The sequence below is a fragment of the Odocoileus virginianus genome, chromosome 9, assembly GCF_023699985.2.
Source record: "Odocoileus virginianus isolate 20LAN1187 ecotype Illinois chromosome 9, Ovbor_1.2, whole genome shotgun sequence".
In the NCBI taxonomy this organism is placed as follows: domain Eukaryota; kingdom Metazoa; phylum Chordata; class Mammalia; order Artiodactyla; family Cervidae; genus Odocoileus; species Odocoileus virginianus.
Window position 1 is genome coordinate 7,280,212 of NC_069682.1, and position 14,908 is coordinate 7,295,119.

General features: G+C 37.8%; 1 protein-coding gene across 4 annotated transcripts in view; it reads left to right on the forward strand.

Annotated features, from left to right (window-relative positions):
• The window catches only part of MACROD2 (mono-ADP ribosylhydrolase 2), a 2,170,814-nt gene that overhangs the window by 684,385 nt on the left and 1,471,521 nt on the right, over positions 1-14,908 (forward strand). The window lies entirely within an intron of this gene.

Genomic DNA, 14,908 nt, shown 5'->3' on the forward strand with positions numbered 1-14,908 from the left:
TTCCTTTCAGTGTTATTTTATCAATTTAAAAATTTCCTTCATTGTAACATTAAATAGAACTATAAAGCTCTTTGAAAAATAAACTCTATTCTCTAGGTACAACTTTTTCTTTTTCAGTCAATGAGTGTTAAACGTATTAGTTATGCCTACAGAATGTAAATGACATGAGTTTAACATGAATCTGTTGCATTTGTCACTGTAGCTGAATGAATGAATACCTTCTAGTCAGTTTTACAATTTTCTAATACTTCGTTTTTCCTCCCACAACTTTTCATGCAGTGTAAACTTTTTTTTATATCTAGTTTTCAAGAGTAAATTGTTGAGAACTTAGAATTGCTTCTGAAGAGTAAAAAGAATATTCCTAAAGTCATACGATGGCTTCCTTTCCCCAAGTTAATTTGATTTGGGTATGTTCAATTTGTAATCTTTTAAAAACTTTTAAATTCTATGAAAATACATCTGTAATACCTTTGACATCCAATTAATAGCATTATTTGAGTATGGTGTTTCTATATATAAGGTTTCAAGAGCCTTGCTCATCATGTCGCACATTTGTTTCCAGGAGAGAAATTCTGACAGTGAATTTTATACTTGTGTTAGTGTGAACATGCTGTTAGTATTGGTTGCATTTGAAGGATCCTTTCAAAAATAGGTAATGTTCAAAATGATTTTAACTAGAACATGAAACAGACAGTAAGAGCAGAGAGATCCTATTCTCTCTGTAATTTATTTTAATGCCATCACACAGGGAATTCAAGACAGATAAAACTTCTCCATTTACAGAAACCAAATGTGCAGAAATGGATTATCATTATTTCAGTTGAATTGATAATATATACTCTCTGGCACATTTTTTATTAGAAATTGCTTGAAAAAAATTATATATTGTATACAAAGTAAATATATGATGATAGCCTTAAGATCTCTCTCAATGTTAATTTTCCCCTGATGAATTACAATGCAATTTTCTAGCTCACTAATTTCACTAAAGAAAGTAATGACTAGAGCAAAAGTCTAATCAGCTGCCAATCAGGATCCCTTGAAGCACAGAGTGTCAAAAATTGAAGCAATTCTTACAACTCATAAAAGCACTTATGTTCCATGATATGTCATAAAACCTGATAATGAAGCTACCTTTTTTCTCAACTTCTTTCCCAAACAAACAGCTTTCACTTTTAACCAAAACTTTTATTAATATTCAAGTCTGTTAATATACTATTATTATATTATCCATTACAGTACCATTATATTACCCAGTTATTGCAAGATAAATTATTATATATAAATGTCAGTTACAGAGCTCAGTGGATTCACATTGAAAATTGTAATGGTGGGATTTTTCTTCCACAGGAAAAAAGTTAGTTTTTTTTTGATAGAGTAGATTTTTGATTTTATGTTGTAAAAACAAGGCAGCATACTACACTTTCACCCTCTGAGTCATTTATATTGTCATGAAGCCTTATTCCTCCCATAGTGGTACATGGTTTCATGATGAGTAATCATACTTAAAATCGTTAATTCATTTACCAGTTTAGAACGTAGTTACTTTCCTGTCTTGCTTAAAACAAATCTTTGGAGGTACTGTGTAATCACATTTCTTCACTGTGTCATCATCCTTTCTATTAAAACATAGCCATTACATGTGTATTTATGTGTTTTTTCATCTGTCTTCATACACATAAATATGTGTCGGTTTTGTTGTTAGTTGAGAGGTGGGAAACATTTTCACACGTCTGAGTATTTGCTGCCAACCTTCTTAATAATCTTTTTACTCAAGTTTGTAGCATGCTGGCATACCCCATGTGTGATCTCAATAAAGCAATCAGTCTTTCCTCAATTCTTTGAGAAATTTATTTGTGTAAAAAGGACATACTACCCAATCCCTGATGTTTCTGGAGCTGAGAATTAAGGATTCAGATGAAGTTACCCAGTTTGTTGAATTGTTTGAATTTTTGTTTCAGCACCTGATCCTTTCCCTTCCTTTTTGAGGGAGGTAAGATATCTGAGTGAACTTTAGTAGTTATGTTTATGGGCCCACATGTAGAAGTTTGTCCATTATCTTGAAAGTGGTGTGATGATGAATGGAACAGTGTTCATCTGAGTAAAAATAGTAACTAAGCTGGTACCATTTATAAAATCTATGAACATATTTCAGTGCACTGGAAGGGTGAAGTGATTGTCATGCCAGATGAAACCTTTCCCCAGGTCTGAGGGGACATCATTCCAAAGGGTGGTGGTCATCATTCAGCCACCAGAATTCCTGTTAATTTTTTTTTTCCTCTTTGTCCTGGGATTTGCTGTTTTCAGGACTACCTCCCTATTACTCTTCACTCACGGGGCACGATATCTTATTTTCCTCACTGAATCAGAAAAACCAAGTCCACCCCTTTCCCCAAAGAACTGCCATTACATCCTGGCTTGGTAGGATAAAAATGATTTTCACTTGACTAAGAATTTTTAGAGGCATCCCAAGGTTTGTGTATCGTTGCCACCATAGTGACTGTTTAGAGTGATAATAGCCAATATTTATGTGACATTAAACATGGATAGAGTGATAGTACCAGGAAAGGTTAGAGCTCATAGTCTCCGAAGTATGGATTTTCATTGGAAATAAAGGATACTTAAAGATCAGTATGGTTTCTGTATGCAGAACGACTGATCGTACAGTAGAATAGTTCCTTACTCTACATAAATGCAAAATGAATATTATAATCAAATTAGGTTATTCGTAAAATTTACAAAATGCTTTTTATAGAACTTTCTAACTCAGAATACCCATTTGACATGTAAAATCTGATTTACTTTCAATACACTTTTCCGAAAATCCATTAAATTAAAAACATTTTACAAATTCAACCACACTCAATGTAAAAATGAAATTAGAGCAAGAAAAGTCAGAATATTTAGGTAACAGACGCAAGCAGTCTAATGTGGATCTTCCTATGTCTCTTTCTGTTCATTAAAAGAAAAAAAAGTATGTATATATATATAAATCTCTCACACACAGAAGGTATTTGTTTTGTTTTTATAAAAATGAAGTCAGATAATATGTATTATTACTCTACAATATAGTTCATTCACCTAGAAGTATGTAATGAACATTCATTTGGGTCCTGATAAAGATCCAATTCATCTTTTTAATAACTATATAATATTCTATGGTCTGTGCCATTATATAGTCAACCAAGAATTTCTTCGTTAAATAAGATAAGCATCACCTATGCCAATTAGTCTCCTATTTCTAGAGATTTAAGCTCTTGTCTCTCATCTGGGAAAATAGAGAAGGAAAAAGACGGGGGTCCACAGTTTCTCCTCAGAGCACTGTTTTTGATGGGTCCCTGAGGCCATCACTGAAATGAATGTGTTTTCTCAGGAGTAGACAGCAGAACCGGAAGCCTATGTGTGTTTATGAATGCCAGATGTCCAATCTTCTCCACTTAACATTTAAGGCCCTCCATACCTAAGGCTCCCACCTCCCTGCCCATTTTTGTTAAAGGCATGTTTACATCTTAGAATGTGGATAAAAAGAAAAGAAATAGCAGTTTGTGTTCCAGGATACATCCCACCATTTTCCTGTTATGCACTCAGCTAGCATTGCCAAGAAGCATGGGCCATCTGGTAGGAGGAAATATTCTTAAAGATTGTGGCAGGTTGGACTAGTGGAACTGGTTTCCAAGAAGGCATTGTCCGTTTTGTCAGTTGTACATCAAAAATGATATCTATAAGGTCTACTCTCATGGGCAGGGATGTGTAAGTAGTAACAATGGAAAGCTTCAGAGTAGAACATCTTCACTGCTTGGGGCAAGGTTCTCCTGGATTAAGCCATGACCACAGCCACAGTATGGAGAGTAAGAAAGATCTATCCCCTAAAGAGCCTGCGAGGAACATTTAAGATCTTAGCTCAGTGAGTCAAGCTTCAGAGCATGACTGCAGTTCACTCAAGGACATGGGCTGCTAACAGAGAGCTAGAGCTGGAGCTTGGTCATGGGGGACTGCACACATATATTGGGGGCTAGCATTCAGCTGTAGCTCTGTTAGTACACAGACTACCACCCCCCCACCCCCACCCCTGTCAACCAAGGTTTGCCCTGGGTACAACTAGTGTCAAATTCAGGGCACAGAAGCTAATGCCGGTAACCCTTTGTTAGAATTCCACGTCTAGTGCACACCCAGGTTTGGTTCTCACTGAGTCACGGGCTGGGTGGGGCTGGGCTCACAGGATGAATATCCTCAGCTCTTCCTCTGGATCCAAGGAGGGCATGCATAGACTGATAATGACTTGTTTTTGCAGTGCTCCTGCACATTGAAGGCTTGAGTTGAGCCAATAACTTCCTTCTCAGAAAAGTCAAATCCATACGCTCAGAAGGAAGAGGAGGTAGAGGGAGGCATCTTGTCACCTTCTTAAAGTGCCTAGACTTAACACATCCTTTTATTGACATGAGGAGGTTTGTTCTGGGCATTTCAATAGCTGAGATGTCTAAGAATCTGTGCCTCCCCATGCTGGTTGCTACTAAACTTTGGTGGGCAAGTCTTGCTGCTTGGAAGAGAATGAGCTGGTCATGTCTGCAACTTACTGAGAAGTCCGAAGTATAGCAAGTCTAAGCATCTTATCATGGAAACATGTCCTGATCTGACTTTTAGCCATGAAACACTTGGTTATCATCATTGACTTCCTATTTCCTTCAAGTTGAATGGTTGATATCATTCTATCTTGATCTATTACCTTACTCCATACTGGAAAAACAGCATCAGGAATTGCCCCCTGCCCTGTTCTTTTTTTTTTTTTTTTTTAAAGCTTTGGACTTTTAATTAATTTATTTTTTAAAAATTTATTGGAGTATAGTTGCTTTACAATGTTGTGTTAGTTTCAGTCATGCAGCAAAGTGAGTCAATTATAGTGTATAGTGAGTGATACAGTATATGTATAGTAATATAGTGTATGTATCCATTCTTTTTCAGATTATCATTCTTTTTCAGATTCTTTTACCATATAGGTTATTACTTAGTAGAGTCCCCTGTAACCTTTAGGCTTTTGAAAAATGATGATGGAGAACAGAATTTATGGCGGAGTTCTTAGTGGTTCTTAGTCATGAGGAGGTTAGAGTTTCACTGCTAAAACATAGTAATTGTTTGTGGGTTGAAAAATAAAATGGAATTAACTTTTTCTGTCCTTTGGTCGTTATGGTAGGCTGACAGCAAACAGCTAGCTGTTCTTCTGTGGCTACATAATCCCTATGGAGTTTCTTTTGTCTTTTTATGCTACTTCCCCACCAAATGATGAGATGTTTTTTGAAGGATAGACAGAAACTGATTCCAATAAATCAAAAAATTAGTTGTTAATAAACTTTAACACCATGTACCATAGTACAGACTTTAGTATAGTTGCCAGAAGCAGTTCTGAGTGAAACACTGAAATGACAAGTGAGTTTATGTAATTTCGTCTATGAAAAGCATTCAGAGACAAAACCACCAGGGTAGGTAAGGTACAAACAGTATTGCCAGACTGAGAGCTGAAAATTATGAAGTGTGGAAACAAGAGATCAGTGGAACAGAAGATATAAGAATATCCAGAGCCACTTGGTAGAACATGGGCCTATAGGATGTCAAGAGGGGTTATGTCCAATGTGGGGTTCTGTGATCAGGTAAGTTTGAGAAATACTGAATTAAATGTCATTAAATAGATGTCTTTCCTGTAGGTTTACTCTACTAGTGTGCACTATTAATCTCCAGGACAGGGACCATGTATGCTGTGTTTACCAAACTTGTATGGTTTGAAGATTCCATTTAGGACAGTGTTGTTATAGGAGGGTGAAATGCCTAAGAGAAAAGACATAGGAAAGGCGTTCCCCGTGCCGAGAGGACTGGTTTACAGTCTTCCAGAGAGGCAATTGGAACCTCCACAGAACTAGCAATAACCCAACCCTGCTTTCATTACACATGAGAAAAGTACCAGAACAAGAAAGGAGAAGGCCAGAGGAGGACAGGACAGGGCTGCCTATCTTGACTTTGACTGGACTGTGTTTTCCAGATCATTGGTGATCAAAGCTGAAATCAACTTACCCGAGAATATACAGGATTAACAAGTGATGGGAGAGAAGCCTGTGTGGGAAGGACATAGGAGAGGAAGGTAGAGGCTGGAATCCCTGGTTTGTTTGATTACAAATCTCAGTCCTGAACCATGCGGCTACACTGTAGCAAATTCAAGGAATGAAGGTGGCCTAATACTATCAGGAAGCCCAGGTGTAAGATGACCACATCGCCGCGGGCCTGATTCTGCATCAGGATGTGTGCCTCTCCAGATCTTCCCACCTCACTTGTCTTTGATTCCAGCCACAGATGTGGTGACCAGTTCATAGCTCCAACCTGCCTAATGCATGTCCAACCCACAGTACCTGACGAAATCCAATCCCCGCCCTGGGTTTATGTATTGATGCTATTGATGCTTCTTGGGGAACTCAGAGCCTATGGCTCAGTTATTTAGCAGAATCTGTTTCTCACTTATACATAGATAATTATGAATTCATAAGTATATCCCTATGTAGAGCTTCTGATGGGGGCCTAGTCAGGTGATAAACAGCAGAAATTTAAAAACTCCTAAAAACTGTCTGATCACTAGATACCAAGTCAGGAACACAGAGATACCCAACCAGGGTGGGTTACCTCATCAGTATTTTTGAAACATGCTTGTCTTGAATTTTATTTTCCTGCCATTGGCTTATTTTCATTATTTTTCATAAATGTTTAGACAGTTAACTGTAAGGGATCTTTGTTCAGACATTTCTCTCCTAACTTAAATTATTTGTGTGTTTAAACCTATAAATAGTAATATTAACTTTAATAATATTAACTTTACATTTTGAGGAATTTCAGTAGAAAATAACTTTGCCATCATATTTTATCTTGTATATCACATCATTTATTTTTCAAACTATGAGGTAGCTGTCACATTTGTAGCTACCATTCAAACACAGTCCCTTATTCTGCTAAAATTCTATTTGTTTCCTTTCTAATTTCCTTCCCTTTTTAATATTGGGTACAACTGTGTCATATTATTTGACCATTGCAATTAACAACAAAACAGAAACAAAAAACTTGAAAAGTTAAAAAACATCACCCCTAGAACCACTTCCACCAATCTTTCCTATACAAAGCTCAAAAATAGTTAACATTTCAGCAAATAGATGAGCCTTAGGTGATATATAATATGGACCTGGGCTCACTCAGACCACCATATTGGAGAAATTCCAAGGCTGGAGACCTTCTGGCAAAATGTCTACATGATTATCAACATACAACAGAGGGTGATGGCCTGGCCTTGGTCTATTTTCTTGTCCTTGGCAGGGTCCTCGTTGTTGCTTTCAGCCTTCCAGTCCTTTCCCTCAGTTCCAGTAGCTCTTTATTTTGCCACTGGGAAGGAATAAGGCCTTCAATAATACTATCTCTCTCACACTTGGGGCTTCCTGGAATGTTACAATGGACCCTGTTTCATTCCTTGTCACTATACCAGTATGGTCAGGACTAAGGTTTAGAGTCAGACAGCCCCAGATTTCCCATCTCTACTTCATCATTTATTAGTGAAAACTAAGATCATAGCATCCAGTCTCATCACTTCATGGCAAATAGATGGGGAAACAATGGAAACAGAGAATTTATTTTTGGGGGCTCCAAAATTACTGCAGATGATGACTGCAGCCATGAACTTAAAAGACGCTTGCTCCTTGGAAGAAAACTATGACCAAACTAGACAGCATATTAAACAGCAGAGACATTACCTTACCAACAAAGGTCCATCTAGTCAAGGCTACAGTTTTTCCAGTGGTCATGTATGGATGTGAGAGTTGGACTATAAAGAAAGCTGAGCGTCGAAGAATTGGTGCTTTTGAACTATGGTGTTGGAGAAAACTCTTGAGAGTCCCTTGGGCTGCAAGGAGATCCAACAAGTCCATCCTAAAGGAAATCAGTCCTGAATGTTCCTTGGAAGGACTGATGCTGAAGCTGAAACTCCAATTCTTTGGCCATCTGAAGCGAAGAACTGACTCATTGGAAAAGACCCTGACGCTGGGTGAGATTGAAGGTGGGAGGAGAAGGGATGAGATGGTTGGATGATATCACCTACTCAACGGGCATGAGTTTGAGTAAGCTCCAGGAGATGGTGATGGACAGGGAAGCCTGGCGTGGTGCAGTCCATGGTGTCGCAAAGAGTCAGACATGACTGAGCAACTGAACTGAATCTGGGGCAACAAAGGATGAGGTGGCTGAATGGCATCATTGACTCAATGGACAGGAGTCTGAGCAAACTCTGGGAGCTAGTAGAGGACATGGGAGCCTGCCGTGCTGCAGTCTGTGGGGTCACACAGAGTCGGACGTGCCTGAGTGACGAAACAGCAACCTTTGGCAAGCTGCTTAATGTCTCTGCCCGTCAGTCTCCACATGTGAAGTGGAGGTCTTACTCACATCACAAGATCGCTGTGAAGTTGGGATGATATCGTGTGCTGTAGACTACTAGGGCCCTGCCCTTGTACCTGGGCCCTCGTTTATGCGTCCCACACTCTACCTACTGAGAACGCTTTCTGTTCTTTGCCTGCCTTCTGACTTGGCTCATTCAGAAGGCAAACTGGAAGTCTCTAGAAGTGGCACCTCCAGAAGCAGCCTCTCGTTTGGACCACCTCTGAGGCGTGTGCTATACTTTCCCAGAGCTCCCTGGCAGGACTTAGTTCTGCGGCCCATAGAAGTTAATTGCTTGTTATTACCTCCTTCCTCTTCCTTCTGTTTCATTTTTCCTTCACTTACTGGCTTTCCTGGGATCTTCTTTCATATAAATTACTTGCACTTAAATCCTTGTCTCAGTGTCTACTTCTGAAAGAACTCAAAATGAGATGTGCAAAGCTCTGTGCATTGTGTCAGGCACATAATGAATGGTACTAGTTATTGATTCCAGAAAGCATTGAGATATATAAAAAGAAATCAAGGAGCTATGTTTTTGAAAATCAGCCTTGTGGCCATCACAGCCACTACTCTGATTTTTGACCCTTTCTCTTGTTGTTGTTTGTTGTTTTTTAAATCAGTACTTGAACATTTGTTTTGTATTTAAACAGCAGAAGCATGTTCAGTAGGCAAATTTGGGCAATGACTTTGCTTGCACTGATTTTTCTGCCTTTTAACATCAAAATTTCTGACACTGATTTTGGTCTGGCAGTTCATCTGAAGAATAATCATGGCAGAATTTTAAATGTGTAGGTAAGTAAAATTGTATTGAAATCACATGGCATTGTAGAAAAGCAAGAGCTGTTTCACCAAAAGGGCTCCATTTTCCTGTTCAGTGGATGCTGAACGTTGATAGCATGTTATGATAAATTAACTATGATACTCTTGGAGGCCAAGTGTCTCAGAAAAAAAGCAATAGTAACATCTTAGGCAAAATGGAAAGCATTAGATTCACACCTGAAACTCATTAATTTGGACCAAGGGTTACATTTCACAGAAAGCAATTACTGGGATGGATTGAGTTCTTTCATACATAGTGGGTTTTTATTTTTTTAGTTATAAGACTCTGTTGAATGTTTTCTCTGGCCATGGCTGCACTCAGCAATGTCCAGAACTGGTGGCCATCGAGTACTTCAGTGTTTCTTTCTTTTCAGATTGACAGGGAATAGTTAACTATTTATTACATCCTTAAAAAGTTATGTTAGAAGAACGGATGCCTGTCTTTTTCATCTCTTCTTAAAGAGTGTAGCTCATTGTCAATTGAATAACAGTCTGAGAAATGCACTAATTACCTCTCTAATGCAAACTTATGTGTAAGTCATAATTGGGTCCTGCGTGTATGTGTTTTGAGAGTGTGTTTATGTGTGTGGATGACTGTGTTTTGCTTTTGCAGACGTTCAGTTGTTAACAGAACATCTATTTACACAAAATTCTTTAGTGATGAATAACTTAATGAAGATAAAATCATACTTGGGTGGCTCTGGGTGCTAAAACTTACCTGTCTCTTCTCAAATGTCATTCTTTACAGGTTCCAGTAACATTGTCACTAAATTATAAAAGAATGGGGATTTAGTTTCTTTTTTCTTTGAGTCTGCTTTTATCTTTACACATATTTCAATATTCCTTCTCTTTGCCTCTTCCTTTTCCTAAAGAAGAAACATTTTTATGTGTTAACTTTCAGGGTTGTATGTAAATGCAGCTCGTATTATTGTTGATAAATTAACATAATAATCAAGTAGAAATTAAGTTCCTGTGATTAATCAATACAACTCTATTGACCAGCTTTCATTCAAAATTGTTGTTGCTGTTGACCATTTTTGTTATAATGAGTAAATTAGTTTTCTGTGACATGATAAAGGCTGTCCCAAATCCCAGAGGTCTATAATAGCATTTTATTTTCTGTGAGGCCATTTGCCACTGCTACTTGATACACAGGGGCTGATTCTCAATCCCTGGAGAAAGAGATGAAGGAACTTTAGGATCACCTGCCTCCTTCTATTAATGAGTAAATCAAAGCCCAGAAAGTTTGTAACTTTCCCAGAATCACAGAACTAAGTCAGGGGCAAGACTTGAAGCAAACCCTACTGCTCCCATAGCCTGTTTCTCTTTAATCTAGTTTCTGTACTGGATGTCTTTTGGCATGTCTGCAGGAATTAGCCCATGCCTTCCCTCATCACCTCTGATGTGGTTGTATCTTGGATGTCATGGAATATTGAGGGACTTAAGAGATCTTCATACCTCTGTCGCATTTATATTTCAGAGAAGGAAACTGAGTCCAGAGTGTTGGGATGGCAAAGAAATTCATGGAGGTGATTTATGATCCATTCCATCCATTCAGACTTGATTTCAAAGCATAAGCTGGGCTGTCTCTGCATCCAAGCCTAAGAGAACTTGTGACACCACATACAACAGCTATTCATTTCCATCTGGCACAGACAGAAGTGTCCTAGGTCATTTACACATTTCCCTTTCTCTTTGATACAGGTTGGCTGGTTTATTTACATATCACTGCTGAAATAGGCAATGCATGTTGGCTGAACCATAGCTTATGGAGAAAAGCTATTCATGTTTTATTATAATGCATTCAGCAACCCTTTGCTAGCATTATGATTAAAATATGTGGCTCAGGGTTGTTCCTGGGGAAATGCCAGGCAGGGAATTTGGCTTCAGCCCAGGGACTCTTCTGCTGATGTGAGAGCAGTGTCATTATTGTGGGGGTTATATTGCTGTACCCAGTTTGTTTCCTGGTGCTCTTGGAAGATAATTTTGGACTTTTCATCATGAAAACTGCTGTGTCTGTATTTTATTGGGGTGGGGGCAGTGTTTTCTCTCTGCTTTCTTAGGTTTCTTAGTTTCTTAGACCATAAATGAGAGTTAAGATGTACATCAATGTCTACCATATTATAAACCACTACATACAATACCTGTTGTAACTTGAATGTAATACAACACACTCACATACAACAGAGATCCATGTATTCTCACAATAGGGGTAATGCATTCTGGTCTTGCCATAGTGTTATTTTCTTACATCTGTGGTTTATTTTGCGTTTTTCAATTCATTATTATTATGGATTTAAAAATTTATGTACAACATAGCATTTACATAATTTTAAATGTTAATTCAAAATCATTTAAAAATATAACCCCGTAAGTTATGATGCTTCATTCAGTGATTCAAGTTAGCATCCATTTTTAAGTGTGTTATTACTTATTCATTAATTGAAGCCATTTAATTTTATATTTGGCTCTGGGCAATTGTGGCTTATTTGGTGCTTGTTATAGCCACTTCAGACAAGTAAATAAAATCAGATGAAAAACCTCAGTGACAGCTGGAAATAAACCAGTGGTTTGTGTTTGTTTTTGGCGAGTGAACTGTGCGGGGCTGGGCAGGGAGAGACAGCAGCCAGCACTGTTGACGCAGTGTGAGGACAGATTCCCTGTCTCTGGGGTTCGGGCTTCTATTTACTAAGGGTTTTCTTTGTCCAAGAAAAGTGCCACATGTGTGGCTGGGCAAGAACATAAAACAATTAAATGATTATCACAAAGGTGATAGTACATGTCTACATGTCTTTCTGGCTTAGTGGTGATAAGAAAACCTTAAACAGAAAGACATAAGACAATGTCAAATGATATGAAAAGGCTCTTTGAAAGGCTTATTCTTGTTGTTATTTTTAATTTTCCCTCACTAGCATTTAGTTTAAGTACATGATAATTCTAGGGAATTGCCAGTTTTTATCAGACCACCCAGGAAAGAACAATGCTTTGCCAAAAAGTAAAGCCGTTGGCTTGTAGTAACTTGCTTATGACTGCTAAACCACACTTGTTTTGGTAAGTAAATGCCTTCTAAAATATCTGTGGGGTTTAATGCTGGATTTCTTTCTTTCCTCTTCCAAGGGAGTTTGGACACATTAGTTTTAAAAAGACTGTTAAATACCTGATAATTTCAATAACATATTTGTGGTGACTGTATTACAGTTTAACCTTTAAAAATGAATTAGCTATTTGTATAGTGTTCTTTCAGTAAACAATTTCACTTCTAGGATGATATAGAGGGGAGATGATTAAGGTTTGGAATTCTTATTGTAAGACTATTAAAATTTAATTATGTCTGATTATCTAATTATAATTTTGCTAACTGGTAACATTCTTGCTTAATAATTGTTTTTTTCTTCCAAATTATACTCACTTTGTAGAAATCAATTTAAACCATAGCATATGAAGCCCTTAAAATTGTTTTTTGACAGGTATCTTGATCTCACAAACTTAAACCATCTTAATACTTCTTAGAATAAAACCAGAAATGGAGGAAGAATTTTTAAAAAAAAAAAACAACTGTCTCTAAATCTTGTTTCTCCTTTCAGCAGAGGACCTGTACTCTTAAAACTAGGGATCAGAGCTTGTATTCTACTGTTTATCTCTTAATTGAGGAATTAGGCACAGTCTAAACTCAGTATTATTTATTTTTCCATTAAAAAGGGGATGGCATATTTGGTCTAGTTTCTTCAAATCTGTTTGTTCAGAATATTTTAAAACAGTGGTTCTCAAGCTTTACCATGATTAGAATCATCTGAAGGGCTTGTGAAATTCCAGATTCCCGGATCCCACCTCCAGAATTTCTGATAGGTCTGGGTGACCCCCTTGTTTGAATTTCTAAGAAGTTCCCAAGTGATACTATTGTTGCTGGTCCCTTGGATTACACTTTGAGAACCAATGACTTAAATCAAACAACTTATTCCATAGGAGAATGGTGAAGGGATATAATACACATTAAGAAAGTTTATTTCTGGGTTACAGGAGTATGAGTAATTTGGTTTTTCCATATTTTCTACATGGTAAAAATAATATATATATGATAATAAAGAGACTTTTTAGAAGAATATTGCAACTAGTAACTCATTAATCTATATTCACATTCCCCTTCAGAATGGAAAACGTGGCAATGTAGGTGTTTCTATCTTACCTCGCAGGCAGACATTCCCTTCCGTGTCTTCTGGGGTGGATAGCAATCACCAAAAAATTGCTTGGTTCCCATTAGAATGTGGTTCCAGTTGTGCTAGAATTTAGTACAAGGAATGCTAGCTCCCCAGAGGTTAGCAAAGCTCATTGAATATATTCCCTTTATTTTTTCTTCTCAAAGCCCATTCCCTTCCCCCTACCCCACATTACAACCCCAAAAGTTCTAGTTACAATAGCGTTCTGACCTATACACTATTGGGGAAAAGGGTCTGGTGGGCAAATGATGGGTACCAGGATGCGCAGAAATTGAGAAATTCTGTTCTGCCTTTTGGGACTGTATATACTGTATATACTTCTGACTGGAGAAGGCAATGGCACCCCACTCCAGTACTCTTGCCTGGAAAATCCCATGGACGGAGGAGCCTGGTGGGCTGCAGTCCATGGGGTTGCTAAGAGTCAGACGTGACTGAGCGACTTCACTTTCACTTTTCACTTTCATACATTGGAGAAGGAAATGGCAACACACGCCAGTGTGCATGCCTGGAGAATCTCAGGGACGGGGGAGCCTGGTGGGCTGCCGTCTATGGGGTCGCACAGAGTCGGACACGACTGAAGCGGCTTAGCAGCAAGCAGCAGCATACTTTTGACAAACTTGCCTTACTTCAGGAGTAAGGTTTTTTTTTGTCTCTTAGAAGAAATCAAACAAAATTATGTAAAGCAAAATAAAATATGCTATCACATAAAAAAATGCCATCACAATTTCAACCATTTCTTGTCATGTTTCTCTTTTAATAACCTTCTCCTAGACACTTTCATTTTATATTTTTATCTCAGATTTTTAAAAATGAGCTACTGATAAATATAACACCCTTTAAAAAGTTCTAAAATCTTCATTTATGACTCTTAGAGGCATGTAAGGGGAGGGAGCTTGGTTAGAGAGAATAAAGGTTATAACCTGCCCCGTCTGTGGAGACAGTGATTTTAATTACATTTAATTCCCATTCACTCTGTATGTTACTTGATCCACTTATTGGTTTAAAAGCATATTGATAAATACAGCAGTGGCTTAACCTCTTGCCCTTCCACCCGTCTAGAATTGCATCCAGGCTTAAGTGAGTTTGCCACATTTAGATGTCATACTTTGTTACTGATGAGAAAGTATTGAGACCCCTGCTAGACAGTTGAGTCTGTGTTTTTTCTTTTTAGAGAAACGTCCATATTCCATTATCAAGATAAATAAATAACTTGTTGCTAAAGGTTTTTAAGATGTTGGCTTATAGTCAAACTGTAATTAATAGTTTGAAAAATAGTGTATCCATTCTTCTCCCTATTCTCCTTCAAAACTGCTTTAAACTGTGTCAGTAAATATTTTCCTCGGGATATTTACCTTAATCAAAATGTGTACTCTATCTGACACTGCTTGGCACATATATGTAATATTATACAGTTGAGGTTGGGCCCACAA